General features: G+C 39.3%; 1 protein-coding gene across 5 annotated transcripts in view; it reads right to left on the bottom strand.

Annotated features, from left to right (window-relative positions):
• ZNF217 (zinc finger protein 217) overlaps nt 1-16,892 on the bottom strand; it is a 35,964-nt gene extending 19,072 nt beyond the window's left edge. Inside the window, exons 1-2 of one of the 5 annotated variants that reach the window (XM_032774704.2) lie at nt 16,759-16,892; nt 15,987-16,172 (exon numbers count right to left, since the gene is read on the bottom strand). The gene's annotated coding sequence lies outside the window, so the exon portion shown is untranslated. Of the gene's footprint in view, nt 1-266; nt 346-3,845; nt 3,936-15,986; nt 16,173-16,241; nt 16,733-16,758 lie in introns of those variants that run through there. The other 4 variants (XM_032774705.2, XM_032774706.2, XM_032774708.2 and 1 more) reach the window with 4 other exon arrangements.
• Nucleotides 16,893-17,539: the final 647 nt, after the last annotated feature.

The following is a 17,539-nucleotide window of genomic DNA, read 5'->3' as shown; positions in this document are numbered from 1 at the left end:
TAAGACTTTTTAAAGAGCCATTAATCATCACCTCTCAAATACACAGGTAAGTTTTATATTGAAGAAGCCTGTAGCACTCATTGAAAATACAAGCTATGTTTCCAATATGTCATAAAGAAGGGTTAGATTACATCTCTTCCCTGACCTACTGGGAATAAGCAGCATAATCTTGAACACCAACTCATTTTTGTCCTGCTAATTTCTATACTAATTTGTTATATAAAAAACATTTCACCCAGCTACATTTAAAAAAAAAAATCCCTCACCATGACCCATATTTCAGATTACAAGTCTGCTAAATCCTTATTTCAGTGCATATATTAATGCATTTTTAAGTGATGCAACAAGCTGAGGTAGTTACACGTTAGTGCTGTGAAAACTCCCTTTTAGAGAGAGAGAGAGAGAGAGAGAGAGAGACTGTACAACTTTGGATTTTATCCTCATGGCCTATGGAAAGGAAGGAGGAGAATTCTAAAAACTTTTCCAAGCTTAGATCAGCTTGAAATTATTTTCACATTACTGGCAGACAGTAAAATGTCACTATAAATACCTGTACTAACAGCCTCATTAATGCCACTATTTAAAAATCTGTCACTCTAGTGAAAAAAAATCTTAAAGAATTAGATTGTATACAAAAATGAACTAGGTATTAGTGTTTAAGTGCATAAACTGCACAGACACTTCATTTTGAATGACAAAAACCCCAACTTCTAAAATGTAAATGCAAATGCTTCCAATTTAGAATTGCTTAAAATAATTAATTTGTATGTTTTTAATCTCATTTACCACTTAAATAGTATTTAAAATTTTTGATGTAACCAGTTATACTTACTGTACATTTGTAAACATCATTACACACAAATTAAATCTATTCACTGCAATAAATCTTGTTTGGACAGTCAAAATAAAAATGATAAAGCAGAGTCCAAAGGACTGTGTGTGTGTGTTTTTGTTTAAGGAATTAACACACACCACCTACTTATTCTGAATGCACTGCTTTCTTCAGATGAGAGAGGTTCTGGACTTATTTGTTTACCTTAAACCTTGAAGTTTCCCAAGTTACCACTATTTATCAAGAATTTCCCACAAGAGATTCAGAAATTACAACTTGAATTACTATGTTTCAAACCAGTCAGTTTGTGTGTGGCACATTATTACGCCCCACATAATGTCAGTTCTCATTACGGTATTCTGAAAACAGTTTTTTTTGGGTTATACTTCCAGTACTTTATCTCGATGAGAAATGGTCAAATTTAGGTTGGGCTTAGCTAACACGCCACCTAAATCCAACCTAAATTTACCCTGGACGTAATCATTTTTTCCCCTCAATGTACTTGACTCCTTCAGTGTTTTAGCAAATGCTGTTTGTAAACATTCTTTACAGTGCCATCATTCATCTGAAAACCTCAAAAAACATTTTCATAAACCACGAGCCTTAACATACTCCTGTAAGTTAATTATACCCTTTTTATAGACTGTGAAATTAAGGCAGAAAGATTAAGTTATTTGCCCAAGATGGCTCCAGAGCCTCAAGTAGAATTCAGAGGTCTCAATTCTGAATCTATCACTGCCATGGGGCAACTCTTCCTGTCTAAATACAGTCTCGAAATTTTTGTAATAACTAAGCAGGTTGAATCTAGGACACAGTCAGCTTAATTTAATTCTCTCTTTTCTGGGAGTGAACTTCAGCCATAAAGATTTCATTTATTATTTTGACTCTAGTTAAATGTCAGGTTGACTAACAAATAGTGATATAGGACTGTTTTTAGAAAATTTTGGTGCAGTATGCAAAATTTCACCATGGAGCTAAAATACTGAAGTATATTACAAACATATGAACTCACCAGTAACTTTTTATTTTATATCTCCACTTGTTGCTTTGTTCAGTGTCTTCAGTAATTGTATAAGCTGTATTTATATACTAGTGATGGATCCATGGTTTGCTGTTCAAGTTTATCATTTTATGGTAAGTATGAGTAAGGATGAGTGAATATGTATGTTATGATGGGAGAGGCATTGATTTGTGTGGATGTTAAGTAAGGAGCGTCTGTATGTTTGGGGTAATTGTGTGTATTCGTTGTGTTGTGTAGCTCTGTGGGGGTGCTGAATGAGGGGTGTGTGCTGTTACAAGGGGTAATTTTGTATGCTGCTCATTCTGCAGGTGGTTGTGTTGATTTGTATCTAGGGGATTTGCGCAGGTGTCAAATGAGTGCATGGGTGTGGCAGCTGGGCAAAATAATTCATCATTTATGCAGTCTCCTTCTTACAACCAATGGGACTGTTGCATGCAAATTAGCTGTAGAATAAGGGCCTTTTGCGGGGTTAACCGCTATCACAGTGGTCTAGGACTCTTTGCATATTAAAGTTACCCAGTACAGGCCTTACTGCAACTGTATGCCACACAAGTGGAATTCAGAAGATAAAATGGTCAAGAACTTGAAAACTGGGTGGTAACAGACCATGAAACTCAATGATGATTCAACCTGGTGATATTCTGAACACACTCAAAAAAGGAAAGCTCTCAACCATGCTTGTAGCTGCTTCCATCACTTCACATGGGACTAAGACATTTTAGGCTTTGGAGTGACACCCAGATCAACATTCCTGGAATATTATTAGATACAGGACACGATGGTATTCTGTGGCAGAGCTCAGATGTGATCTTTGTTGTATAATGGAAGCTGCCTAAATGAAGGTATTTTATTTGTAAGACAGATGAATAGGCAGCTTTGAAAATCTGAGCAGCTAATAGCACAGTATCAGCAAGCCACTTAGGTAAGAGGGCTATCATCCAGGTATGGATTTAAAAAAAAAAAAAAAAAAAAAAAAAAAAAATCTGTTTAACCCTAACTCTTTAGTGAATGTTCAGGCAAAATATAGAAACTGGTCCATTTTAGAAAGAGTTGCTATTCATTAATACCAATGTGTGCACATTAAGTTCTTCTGAAGTGTATGAGAGAGTCATTCTAAACAGCATCTGCCGCACACTGACATATGTTCTAGGTCAAGCTGTTGGTGCCAGAGACGGTTAAGAACTTATTTCACCTAGACAATCTCAATTTGTTGTGCGGCAATGAAATTCTCTAGAAGAAGCACTCAGTTACAGGGAAAGCATCTTTTCCATGTACTTTCATCTACATGTCAGTTTGGCAAATATTCAGAAGGAGAGGGTCCTTCATCCATCTATCCTTTGATCCTTCTTGCAGTATACTACATAACTGAGAAATACCACCATGAAGCTAGTAACAGACCAAAACCTGCTTTCACCAACTGCCAATTGTGAAAAATACTTTCTTGTAGAAACTGAAGGCCTCCATATCAAATTCCAGGGCCAAGTTTTGTTCTAACTCCCATCCAACAAGATAACCAAAAACTCCTTGCAGACTGGAACCCATTTAGAGACAATGAATTCTCTGGATGTGCTGGGAAATAGTGGATGAATTTTGCAAGTTTCATGAACACATGTTTAATAATTCACTCTTCAGAACCCAAGCTCCAATACTGCAAGCCCAGGTCTATAAGCTCAGACTCACTGTCATGGCAGCTGGTTCCTTTGAAGATTTAAGATGTGATTTTTCAAAGTAATTTACACATTTAGGCCAGATTTTTAGAAGTTCTTAGCACCTAGTAGCTTCCATTTTTCTTAATGGGTACTTACATGTGAGCACTTCTGAAAATCTGGTCATTACTAACCCTCAACACATCATTCTGAGGAAATACAGCATACTTTATCTACCTTACTATTTCAGTGTCCGAAATATTTATCTACCATTAGGGCAATTATTGCTGTCAAAAGAGATGTGGTTCAATATGACAAGAGCTACCTTTGGTAAAGAGTCTCTCACCTGTAATTTTTAGATCATGAAATCTAGTTAGAGATCACATTCTGTTTTCCATCAAAAATGTTGACTCTTCCAGGTAGATTGAGAATTAGATTTCAACTACCAAATTGAAGTAAACAGTAAATGTCAAAAAAATTGAAAGGTGGGCTTTAAAATAACAAGACTGAGTTTTCTGGCTGATACATTTCAGACTTCCTCCATCAGTCAGAAAGATCTTAAGAGTAGGGCATGTCTTTTATGTTTGGAAATCAAGTATTAATAAATCAATACTAGACAAGAGATTAATTCAGACAAATAGCAGCACCAATTTCCTACTGAAATTAAGGAAATCCTTTCCCAAAGGAATCAGAATATTAAATTTATCCAATTATTAAATAAAAGCACACTTAAAATAAGTAAAACATTGTTTTACTCTATCTAGAACTGGCACACAACTCATGGTCCATGACACATTCAAAATACTATCATCTAATTTAGTTATACAATTACTACTTTTTACTCTTGTGAACACTACAGAGACAAAGACGGAGTTGGAATACATTTTGGTTCAACAAACAAAATATGAACTCCAAATGCAAGGCCAATCCTGCAGCTACAACTGGGCAAAGCCATTGGAAACAAGGTTAACCCAAAGTAGAATCCAATCTGCAACAACATTAATACTTGTGATGATGGAAGAAACAGAGAAAGAATACAGTTTGACTTTCAGATCCTAGATTGAGTTTAATAGAACTAGCAGTTAGGAAAACATTTTTACTTCTAAACTGAAGTAAATTGGGAAGTCAGTGAGGGACAAACATGTAAACAGATTGCCAGTACTTACTTTCAGAATAAGACTACATTGATACAACAGAACATTGGTTGTGCTATTGGCACTTTTGTGATCATTCTGAGGCAGAAACCCCAAATGGCTGACTCCACCAGTGGAAGCACCAAGAAGAAGAATTTACCACAAGTTAGCTCACAAATGGTAAAATACTACCGTGGCCAAAGCAGTTTGTAGTTTTCACCTGTGTTCACGGGGCAAGGTAAACTGTTGTAAAGCAGACAACAGTTTACCATGCCTGCAAACTCAGGTAAAAACTACAAACTGCTTTGGCCACGGTAGTATTTTACCATTTGTGAGCTAATGCGTGATTAAAAAAAAAAAAAAAAAAGGTATTTTTCCTAGTGAAGATAATGTCTTAGAGTCAAGGACCAAAAATGTTGTTTTACTGCATTACAGCTCTTCAGAATCCTTTGGGCAGCAGTTAAACTGTCAAGAATCACATCAATTTAAAACTGACGCTACCTGGGGAAAGCTATGAGCTGCAGTGTAGATATGCACAGGAATTGCTCTTGACTGGAATGCCAAAATGCAGACTACACTAGAAGTCTACACTAGATGCGCTACATCAACACAGAAGCAGCTGTAGGATGTCTGGTGAAGACTCTATGCCTAGGGGAGAGAGCGCTCCTGTCCGTATAAGTTCTCAGTACTTAGGTTGCTGTAACTTGCATCACAAGTTATATCGACATAAGAGTGGTAGTTTAGACCTGCCCTAAGGAAAGGATACAGTAGCTAAGTTCTCTTCACTATTTCTGTTCCTCACTGCAGCCAAGGGGCTGGGGGAGAAGTGATACTGACCCATCAGCCTCACAGTGGTAGAAGTATCTTGAGTGGGGAAATGGAAGCTTTTACTTTTAATAGCTGGGGGAGAAAAGTTACAAGTTTGAAAGCTGATAAATATGCATTTTCCTCCCTTTGCTGCTCTGCTGCGGAGGTAATCTGGGCTTCTTGACTTCCTCTCCCATCAGCTTATAAACCTTGGTAAGTTTCTCAAGATGCAGTCAGAGCTCAAATGCCTTATAGACCGATATCCCCTCCATCACCCATCCATCCCAGAAGACAAGACATGCTAAGCAAGATTCTTGGAATGGTCAATGAAAACATTTTTACAGTCCAAAAGCAGCAGCCAAGTTACTCTCACCTGAAGGGTGCTCCCTCTTGAACTTAATCCCTTCAAAAGTCCACCAGAACCTGAGTTTAGCAAATTTTAGTGTACAACACAACGCATTTACTTATGTCACCCTTAGACAAACAAACCAGGTTTATAGTGATGCCCAGATTCTATGGTAATGAATATTCTATGATGATGCCTATGAATGGCTGAGACCATTGTGTTTTCACTTCAGTTGCTGTTACCTAACCTAAAAACAACAACAAAGGCTGCTGCATAAAAATCCATTAATTAAAAAGACATTCAAAGCATTCATGCAAGACTAGCGAAGAGGCTTGATTTCCTTTTATTAAATTACACAAATTATTTTATACTGTATTCAAAAAGGTTCTTTTAGAGATGACCTACTGGGACTAATTTTATTTCCCTTGTTACTCCTTTCTGCTTCAAAATTCTCTAAGTCAACATGCTTTCCCCCTTGCCCCAAGAGACGTGTCAAATAAGACCATCCTTTGAGCTTCCAGTTATAGTTTAACACACACTAGAAATTAAGTGAAGAAAAGGAGTCATGATTATGTGCTTAGTACTAAAGCAGTTACTAGCATATTTTTGGTATACTATGCTACTAGTAAAGTTATGTATTGTTCAACATTATAACAAGTTAAAGCAGGAACAAAGGCCCATTAAAGTTTTATTTATCCCACAAACATCGCAACATCTGTTTAAAAACCAAGAACATACCAGCACTTCTAGTTTTCCCAGTGGAAATAAAGGAGACTGCCTCTTATACAGTTAAAATTAACAGACCCTTAAATCCAAGAGCTGAATTCAAAGCTATTATTTCTTACATTTATTTGATATGCAGAACTTGTTTTGCTATGTTACTAGGGACCTAGAGGGCTTTGAAAGTCCTCTATAATGTCAGCATTGAACAAAAATCCTGTTAGTAATCCTCTGAAGCAACTAATGTTTTTGGCACTACTGATACAGTACCATTTATGTTGCTGACTACTAATATGAATCCACAGATAAAATCAGGTGATATCAGTAGTTTATCTCCAAGCTCTATCTTATTACAATTACCGTATATACTCGTTCATAAGCTGAATATTTTTGGTAAAAAAAGTGATGCATCAAAGAGCAGGAGTCAGCTTATAAACGGGTCTACACCAAAAATATGATTTTAAACTATGGAATCACTGAATTGAATATATAATATATTGTCACATTTACCTGGAACGTCTGCAGGCATGGAACCCTCAGCTCCCTGTGGCCGCATTTTGCAGTTCCCAGCCAATGGAGCTGCTGGGAGCCAAAGTTTGCCAACCCCTGAAATATAGGATCGGCTTATGAAAGGTTTTTGCTATTTTTACCTAACCATTGGGGGAGAGAGCGCGGGGGTTGGCTTATAAATAAACGGGCTCATGAACAAGTAAATACGGTAATAGTTTAATGGCTATAACTTGGAGAGCCTAAACAGCCTACTACTCTCATGAGGGTGTTAACAGGACACTTCACCTTACATGGTCACTTGAAATGCATTAACTATTTATGCTAAACAGTCTGTCCTATCTTGTATTAGCTGTGACACTCACAATAGGTCTATACTTAAAAGGGTGCATCAGTGCTTGCTGTTGCACTTAAATGAAGGAAAGCTTCTCCTAATTAATCCACTTTCTAGGGCAATGGTCACCAACCCTCCAGTGGCGCAGCAGGGCTGCCACTAAGGCTGGCTCCCTGCCTGCCCTGGCTACAGACAACTCCCAGAAGCAGACACCACAGCCCTAGGTGTGGGAGGGGGCTGGGGTCTCCCTCTGCAGGCTGCTCCTGCCTGAAGCACCCCACCCCCCAACAGTTCCCATTGGCCAGGAACAGGGAGCTGTGGCCAATGGGAACTGCTGGGGCAGTGCTTACAGAGAAGGGCAACATGCAGAGCCACATGTCCCACGCCCTCCACCAGGACGCATTGGCCCCTTCTGGGAGCTGCGTGGGGCTGGGGTAGGCAGGGAGCCTGCCTAGCCACACTACACCATCAAGTGGGAGCCACGGGGCATAAGCATTGCCTGGTGGGATGCTGCACCCCAAACCCCAGCCCTGAGCCCCCCCCCAGAGCAGGCACCCTGTACCCCCTCCTGCACCCCAACACTCTGCCCTAGCCTGGAGCTACATCCTGCACCCCAACCTCAGCCCAGAGCCCCTCCCACACTGCAAACCCCTTGGCCCCAGCCCAGAGCCCACACCCCCTCAGTGCAAATGCCACTCGTTGGGGTAGAAGTTTTTTGTTTGTCGGCGCTCCTGCCAACACCACCTACACTATGCGACTTTTAGCAGCATGGCTGTGCTGACACAGCCGTGTCGCTAAAAACTGTGTAGTGTAGACATAACCCTAATAAATTGTACGCTTAAGCTTCATGGACAGTTGAAGAAATTGTATTTATTGGTTTTACAATTCATCCTCCATGTGCAAGTTTCGCTAAAAACAAGCTTTAAAAGCCTATTAACTATACTAACCCCCTTAAAAATGGTTCAAGTTTTTCTTTATATGAAAGAACTGTTAAAAAATAAACTGTGATTAGCTTGTCCAGTCTGACACCACTGGGTTGCTGCAATACTACTAAGGGCTTGTCTACACTGACAATTTACAACACTGCAAGTTTCTCGCTCATGGGTATGAAAAAAACACCGCCCTGAGCGTAGCAAGTTTCAGCGCTGTAAAGCACCAGTGTATCTAGTTCTGGTCGCTACGCCCCTCAGACAACTAGATCTTCTAGCTCTCTCCCCCAGTGCCCTGCCATGACCACATAAGCCACGTTAAAGTGCTGCCAGTGTAGACTAGCCCTAATATAGATATGAGGGAGCAGAAACCAATCCACACAAGTTTTCACCACAGTGTGCATTATATGCTGATATGAATTTTTAAACACCAGCATCATGTCTGTCTCTCCTTTATAGAGCAGAGTCATGGAAAGCTAAAACAGAAATTGATAAGATCAAGTCATTCAAACGAAAATGCTTGTGCAAGATCTTTGGAGTCTTTTGGAAAGAATTTCTTGCAACATCAGAAACTTTAAGTAGAACAAACCAATCTAAAGCACAAATATGGCAAGACAACGATGGACATATTTAGGACATGCTTTAAGGATGTCACTAACATGGTTTCCAAGGTAAGAGATAATATGGACACTACCTGAAAACAGAAAAATGAAACATGACACCGTAGAATACAGAAAGAAGCCAAATCCATTAACAGGACACTCAGAAGCCTAAACACACCTGCAAAGACAGAAATAAATGGTGGAAACTGGTGGATGCCCTATGCACCTGAGGTTAAAGGGAGGATAAAGACGAATATTCAAACATCTCTCAATACTAGTGAATACAGTTAGTGAACTTCTCTACTTTTTTATACTGTAATTTTACATAAAGTTCATGGGTATACCAGACTGCACAAATGCAAGTCAAAGACCTTCTTCTATGTAGCCATGTCCTCCAGTTGGAAATAACTAGCAGATAATTAGTTCCCACACCCATTTTGGGGTCTATACTATAGAAACAAGTATTTGATCTCTGAAGGTATTCTCACCACAGACCTCTGTGTGGAGTCTCTCTTTAATGTTTCGAGAGACAACAGAACTTCTGCATCTCAGTAGAGGAAATGACTCTTAAATCAGGAAGATCAGAAGTTTTCCTTTGCTGAAGATCAGAAGTGACAGGCTTGCACAAACTTCCTTTCTGCATCCAAGTATCCACTGAGCAATACCGAAGGTCAGTGTATAATTTTAGCAAAAATACCAAGAACTGGACAAGTTAAGAATTTGTTTTTAAAGTTCACAAGTGTTGTTCTGACTGCCAACTGTTCCTTCTCTCAGATTTGGGCAGAATGATGGAAGGATTTCTTATAGTCCATGAAACAAAAGTATACTTTAGGCATCATGAAAAAGGTGAATACGTGTACTAAGAATCATCAGAAAGCACTATACTGATCACTGTTTATAAGTCCTATGATATATTTCACTGCTGCCATGAGATGATACAATTCCATTAAGTCAAGAAATTTCATGCATTTAAACCTGCACTAAGCCTTTACCTTTCAAAATAGCTATATTGTTCTTTCCACACAAGGCAGCCTTGGTGAAGCAAGATAATTTAAATCTGATCTTGCATAGGGTGTATTATATTTAGTTTTCCTTATTCAATGGAGAAATATTCTTTACAAGGATGTAACAGGATTGGTCGTCTCTGCTTCTTAACCATAAGATGTTAGCCTTGCTTAATCTCACTCAGTGGATAGAGTTGGTAAGCTGCAGTTCCCTGAGTTGGGCTCAAAGCCTCATTACATTATTGAGAGATAACTGCTTTCCTATGTATCCAAGAGCTTCTCCAGAGCTCCTAGGATAGAAGTTTCCCCATACCTTTAGATTGGATATTTCTATGATCTCTTTAGCTGTACAGAGTTAATCTTTGCCTTGGGAAACTACTTCTTGCCTGTGGAATAAGGGCTCCTTTGAGGAAATAGTGTTGGCAGACGCTAATCTCCTCCCAATGCTGCCATCTGACTGAAACTCAGACCCCTCCCTCAACAGAAATCTGAGCAGAAGAGGCAGAATATGCACTCAAGCAAGAAGCTTTAAGTGGGCATCATTTTTCATACACCACCTGAATTTGGACCTACGGTTTCCAAGTTTTATACAAAATTGGGTTCTGTCTACACTGTAAAAAAAGTGCATGGTCTCTAAGACAGACACTTCTACTACACAAATCAGCCACAGGGTCAGAGACTGATGATACTAAGAAAAACAGAAACTAGAAATATAGCTAGAAGACCCACAGATATAGTTGCCTTCTTTTTCTACCCAGGAAGGAGATCATATAGCAGAAACTTGTGGATTGTCCTTCCTCTAAAGAGATATCGATGTGACAATTCTGAACTGCCCCTCATCTCAGAGATATCAATTTACTAACATCAAATTGATGGGTATATGCAATAAGAATAGCAGCAGTTCTCAGTTTTATATTGTGAAGTCAAGCTCACAAAACTAAACTGCATTGTCTACTATTCTCCAAGAGCAGGATTTTAAAGAAGGGCCCTCAAAATGTCAACCTTTAAAAACATTAGACAGCAATTTAAAATTTTAATCTATTTTACTGGGGGGGAGGGGAAGAGAGAAGGAAACACCACATAATATTGCAACAACCAGTTAAAACCATGATTTTTCATGTCTAGCTTACACTATTCTCCCCATCCAACACAATACTCAAAACGAGATTGTGGATTTTAGTACATATAGTTTGCCACCACTTTTATCTCCTCCTCTCCCTCTGCCCTCCCCCCCACAAACCACCACACCTCTAAAAAAAAAAAGTTTAGCATACATCAGGAATTTCCCCAACACCTGTTTTAGGCAAATAACATGACTATATAAAGTAAAGTTGGGATACAAGGACAATGATGAGTCTTCAGTTTTCCGTATGCAGTTTATATGATGTGATATATTGTGTGATAAGTGATGAAATTGCACTTAAACATTGTGTAGTAAAGTGTTAAGAGTGCCCATTGTGCATAAACAAAAAATCAGACTTAGGTACTGTATATTTTGTGCAACTAAAAGTACCAATTAGGAAAATAGTTATCCAGTCATTTATTCACTTACACACCATATTTAGAAGTCCACCCAAGACACTAAGCATGACTTATCAAAATAGACTTTCCCCAAATATTCTACATATTGTATCCAATTGTAATATTTCCTGTTATGCTTTCTCTTGATATACCCACTTAAAGGCCATTTGATAACTGATCCAATCTTCTGCAATGATTTTAACTCATTATCTTTTTAACCTGTTTCTCACCTGTACTTATTCTTATTGGATTCCTCACTCAACACATACTGCAAACACCTTACCACCAGCTTAATTTCAAATAAAAAAGGTACTTCACATCACTTCATAGGTCTCACCAACAAATATACCAACAAGAAATAAAACAAGATGATATGAATGCATAATAGATTAGTAACTTTGTTCTCAATCAAGTCACATGACCACAATGAAAATCTTCGAAGAAAGACTGCAGCCATCCACTTAACAGGTACCAAACTTGTCATGTCACTGTGTTCTGATCAGCAATGAAAATTTTAAATATTTTGTTTCACTTCAAAAATAAAATTAAAGCAGTTTGTTTTGTTGATTCCAAGCCCTTCAAGAGTCACTTCCTTCTATGACACATACAAGAAGTTTACACAATTAAGTTCAGGCTGAGAAGCAGTTGGGTATAGTTGATGTGCAATTTTATATAACATGCATTTTAGACTTATACATAGTTTGATTATATCCTCTTCCCTACATTGTATCTTAGGCTGTAAAGCTCCTGGGGCAGGACACCATGTCCTTCTGAATGTTTGTACAGTACCAAGCACAATGGGGCCCTAATCCTGCTAGTGCAACAGAAATAGAAAGAACTCTTGAACTTTTTAAAGATAACTTCAGTGACAAAAAGGGAGAGTCCTTAGAAATACTAGGGAGTTCATTACAAGTAAATAGCATGTTTGAGACTATTTGGAGTAACAAATGTAATTATGAAAAGCAGAAACAAGTATCTTATTGGACGCCTCATGTTCTAATCAGGAGTCTCAAAAATAAAAACAGGGTAGTAAGCCTGGCTAATGGCAGCCCCGCTGTGGCAGAAGTGTGCTACTTTTACTATATTTAAAAACTGAACAGTTAGACATTAAAAAAAAAGGAGACAAGATCAGTGTAAGACACTGGCAAATATCCTTAGTTATTTCATCATCCCAAAAGCAGTGTGCAAGTGAGTTCAAAGGTCACTCCTCTTCCAGATTCCCCTAAAGAAAGGAACTTTACCTCTAAAGGGTATGGAGAAAAAAGCTGTTCTTCCCACACACTAAGAACGAACAAACAAACCAACCAACCATTATTGCTAAAGTATTGAGTGTTCTATATCTTGTATGGAAGTCTTGTACTAAGACATTACTCACTGCATCAAAAAAAATCAGGACTAGAAACATAAAGGTTAAATCTTACTTAACATTCCCCCAGAGCTTCTTAATTACAAAGCCTCAGATTCTTGTAACTCAAAATTTACAGTAATCACCATTTTGAAAGTCAAGTGAAATCCAGTTCTCTTTTAAACCACTTCTCTGCAAAACAGTGATAACTTAGCACTTTATTTTGATCATGTAAAAACCAAGCAATTCATCTTCTATCAATGCAACTCTAAATTAACATTACGAATAAAAGATACGCTAGTCAAATATTTTAAAGATTAGTAAGAAGTGTTCAGAAGGTAATTATGGGGTTTAAGGAATCTAGAAGTCAAAATGAAGTAACCTTTTGTCAGATGGTCTGATAAAGGTGCTGAAGTTTATTAGCTTCCTCTTTCTACTCACCCTTGCCCCCTCATCTTCCTTCCCCCACCCTTCTCTACCAAAACAAAGCAAAAACCCCAGAGCTATCCATTTTTGAATCTAAAACAAGTATTCCTGACCCAAACTTCTAAAACCTAGAAGCTATTCTAGGAAGCCTGTTATAGTAGCCTTGTATACAAGAAACAAATATAGACCCCTTAATGTAAACAAACCCCCCCAAAAAATTTCACACCCACTTGTTTACAACAAAAGCGTCTTTTCATTTTGATAAATAAGAATGTAGGTCAAGAATGCTTATTTATATTAAGCTTCTCTATACTCATTTGAAAAAAAAAAGCAAATATTATATATGTAGTACCTGAGAATATATTTAATAAAGGAAGTGAAAAAGCTCTTAAAACGTGCAGGGAGCCTTAATGACTGACTTAAAAATAAACTCTGATTACACCATGGTAAAATTATTCTTCTAGGCCTTACAGTCAGTTTTCAGAAAGAATGAGTCCAGTCAATGTAGTAATATTTGTCTCACTGGAAATTCTGTATAAAACATCTACCTAAAATAAACAAGACTTCTCTGCAAGAATCGTCAGCTGCCATTAAGGACACACCTTAAAGTTCTTACCACACAGTAACTAAGCAAGTACAAACTAGTGGTGAACATTTTGCTACTTTTTGTCTGAAAAGTTAATGAGATAGATCCAGTAGTTAATATCAGATCTTAAAATATTGTGTTTTTAAAAAGACAAAAATCAATAGGAACATACAGGACTTAAGTATGCAATGTTGTTAGACTGTTCATATGATATATCATGAATATAAACGTTAACATTTAAACTTACTTGACACCACACAATACTAAAAGGTAAAATGCCTTCCTGCTAAGAGCACTAGTGCTCCAGTACTGGAAGGCAGCTGTTACCCTGCCTTTTCTTTTGTTGTGCTTAATCTCACGTCAAGTCATTCAACCAACTCTAAAGTGATGAAGACATAACTGAATCAACCTTAACTAAAAATGAGATCTACTGTTTTTAACTAACTATGTACATTTTAATGATTCCAAAAAACCCAACTTCCACACACTCCAAAACAAATTTTTATATCTATAAAATCAGCAACTCCAGAATGTGCAGAAGTTTGATTTGATTTACAGCCAGACAATTACTGTAATAGTCAAATTTCTGAAGTTATTTGCTATTCCTCCTTATAACTATTAAAACTTACAACACAACCTGAAATTTCAGTGATTCAAAGAAAAGGCCAAAAGATGTAATGAATTTCAAACATTAAATCAGAGAGCTAGTATTCTCTATAATTTAGAAGAACCGTTAATACTAGATTAACTAAGTCATTAATGATCCATCATGAACTAGCACTGCTACCACAGATAATAAATATTGACTCATCATTTCACAAAACTAGAATGGGGGGGGGAAAAAAAAAACAAAAAAAAAAACACCACTTCACCCTTTCCTCCCCCTTTGCTGAAGAATGCAGTTTAACTGTCCCTTCACATGATCAGATAAAATGGTTAAATAGATCACAAATTAGAGTATTAGGTTTGGGAATCAAAGTACAGTTAATGAAAGAGCTCATAAGAGTAATAAAACATGGCGTGAAAGCATTTGCAAGCTATTGTCATAGCCCTATGCTCTGATACCTTTGCAGACACAAAACCAGCCCTCAACAATGTAAGCACTGGTCAGCAAGTCAATGCTTGCTATTCAATTTGTAGTTAGGCATTTTATTTCAGTGTCTTCCAGATCATATCAGTCCTGCATTCAAGGCCTAATAAAATGTGAAGAATGATATCCTCTCTCATTGCATTTGAAACTGCGTTATTTCCCCGTTCTCTCTCATATAGACTTACAGAAACTTCCCTTTTCACATACTTCTATGAGAAAACATTTCACTGCATCTACTTTAGTTCCTATTTCTATTTTCGCTTTGCACTAGATCCTTCTAAGCGCTGCCTCCCCTCAAACTCACCGAGCAGAAACTGATGTAGCTTTAAACCCTTCAAGGTCATTTTAGAAATAAAAAAACTACCCATATATTAAAAAATAAAATAATAAACTTCAAACACACTAAAGCCTTTTCAAATCCAAACGCCTTTCATCAGTAGATCAATAACCTAACATAGAGATTTTGTTGGCTACCACTTCAAAACTATTACACTTCAGTTCAAACAAACACTTACAAGAAGTCACACACCATATTTTATGGGATGGCTCATTAGAGCGCATACAGAAGAGCTTGCTTTGGTATTAGAATTTCTATATGTGAAAAAACAAACAAGTCACACATGCCCAGGAACACAACGGTATATAATCTTTTTTTTTTTAAAATCCAATACCTCCCACCAGATATTAAGAACCGGGAGTGAAATCAAATCTCCAAATACTTAAGGAATTGTATTGTCCTCATTTGGTAACGTCTTTTGTTGTTGTAGAAACCAGTTGGGGTTTATTTATTTATTTTTAAAACTTCCTATTTCCCCTAGTTTAAAGAAAGAGAAAAGAAACAATACCAACTAAATGATCTGGAGGCTCTTAGACTTCACATATCAGGCAGTAAGATGAAACAAAAAGAAACTGACAAGACTGATCAATAAACTTTTCATTACCAAATCTCTTCTCCTCCGCCCCCCGATAAGCCACACACACTACAAACCAAACCCTTCTTCCAGGAACATCCCTGACTCACAAAGAAATGTTCTCTTCTCTTCCCTCCCTCCCCACCCCCCGATTAAAGAGGTCGACATTTTGAATATTTAAAACAAATACCTAGGTATAGAATGGAAGTTTGAAGCACCTACTTACACAGAGGGAGAGGGAGAATGGGGGGCAGGGAGGAGGTGATCCCAGGCAGCAGAGAGGGAAGTCAGAGAAAGCGACAACTTTATAGGTGGGAGGGAAGAGACGAGAGAAGATACGTTGATTCTTCATCTGCCTTTTCTTTTTCCTCCTCTTCCACCCTCCCGGGGGGTTCTGGGATGAAGATCAGACCTTGGAGAGGGTATATGGGGGGGGGAGGGGGGGAAGAGAGAGAGAGAAGGGGGAAAGAAGTTGCTTTACCTGCTGCTCCTTCTCTTCCACTGCCTGGCAGAGGATGAAACTGACACACACACACACACACACACACGAGTTGGGGCTTGAATGAGAAAGAAAGGGGAGGGGGCAGGGAAGATTGGGGGCTGTTGTGCTTTACTTCCACACACCTGACCCTCTTTACGGCTCTGCTCAGGCGTCATGTCTTGGAGGGGAGGCTTATGTCCCCCCACAGCCATACCTGCCCCCCCCACCTGGGGGGCCAATACCCCTACCTCACCTCACCTCAATGGAAAAGAAGGCGCCAAGATACCACGGTGATGGGCCACCTTGCTGATTTAAGATGCAAAACACCCCCCCCCGCGCGCGCCTAGGGGCTCGCGATGGGGGCTATGTCTCCGTCTCACGAGGCGGTTAGTTCCCCTACAAAACGCTCGCCCCCCACCTCCCTTCTCCTCATGAGCGGAAAAAACTGTATCGCCTCAAGGCAACTGAGCAACTCTGACCTCTCTGGGGGTGCCCTCAGCTGAACTCCCGCCCTCACCTGGGAGCAAGCCGCCTCCCCAGCCGGCATCCTGAGGGGGAGGGGGTCTAGCCACCCCGCCGTGGTGCTGCTGAAAGGAGCCCGGACACCGCTACACCAGCGCGCTCGGGCCACTGTTTGTAATAAATTACTCCCCTCAGCCCGCAGCTGTTGAGCAGTGCCCGCCCAGAGCCACGCCCCCGATACCACTCCCACTCGGAGGCCCCAACCCCTCCCCTTGCCTTGCAGCCTGCAGCCGCCTCGAACATGGGCGGAGCTTGGGAAACGTACGGGACAAGTGGGAGGGGCCAAAACCAAGGGAATAAGTGATGGAATGTGGGGGGGAATAAGGAGTGAACAGGAAGGGGCAGAAGAGGGAAGGAGTAGGGGAGATGGAGGGCATAGAAGGGGGAGCAGGGGAGATGAAGAGCGTGCAGGGGGCAGAATGGGGAAGGAGCAGGAGAGATGGGAGCAAAAGGAGGAAGAACAGTAGAGATGCAGGGGCACAGAACAGAGAGGATGGGGGCGAGCAGGGGGGAGCAGATGCAGAGTGGATATTTTTTTAAATTGTAAATACACTGAATAATTGGGAAAGAGGGGAATGGAAACAGACTTGAGACCATTAAAGTGCTAAGAAATAGCTAATTGCTCCTTTTTGGCCTGATTCCCAGAGATGCTGAGCAGCTACAAGTCTTGTTGACTTCAACGGGTGCTGCTCAGCACCTCTGAAAAATCAGACCAATTGTCTTTAATGTTGCTATGAATGGGGACCATTAACACCATTTGAGTTGTTTCCTTTGTG

This window comes from Chelonoidis abingdonii, chromosome 14 (genome assembly GCF_003597395.2).
Source record: "Chelonoidis abingdonii isolate Lonesome George chromosome 14, CheloAbing_2.0, whole genome shotgun sequence".
Lineage (NCBI taxonomy): Eukaryota > Metazoa > Chordata > Testudines > Testudinidae > Chelonoidis > Chelonoidis abingdonii.
This window is presented reverse-complemented; position numbering and strand designations above follow the sequence as displayed.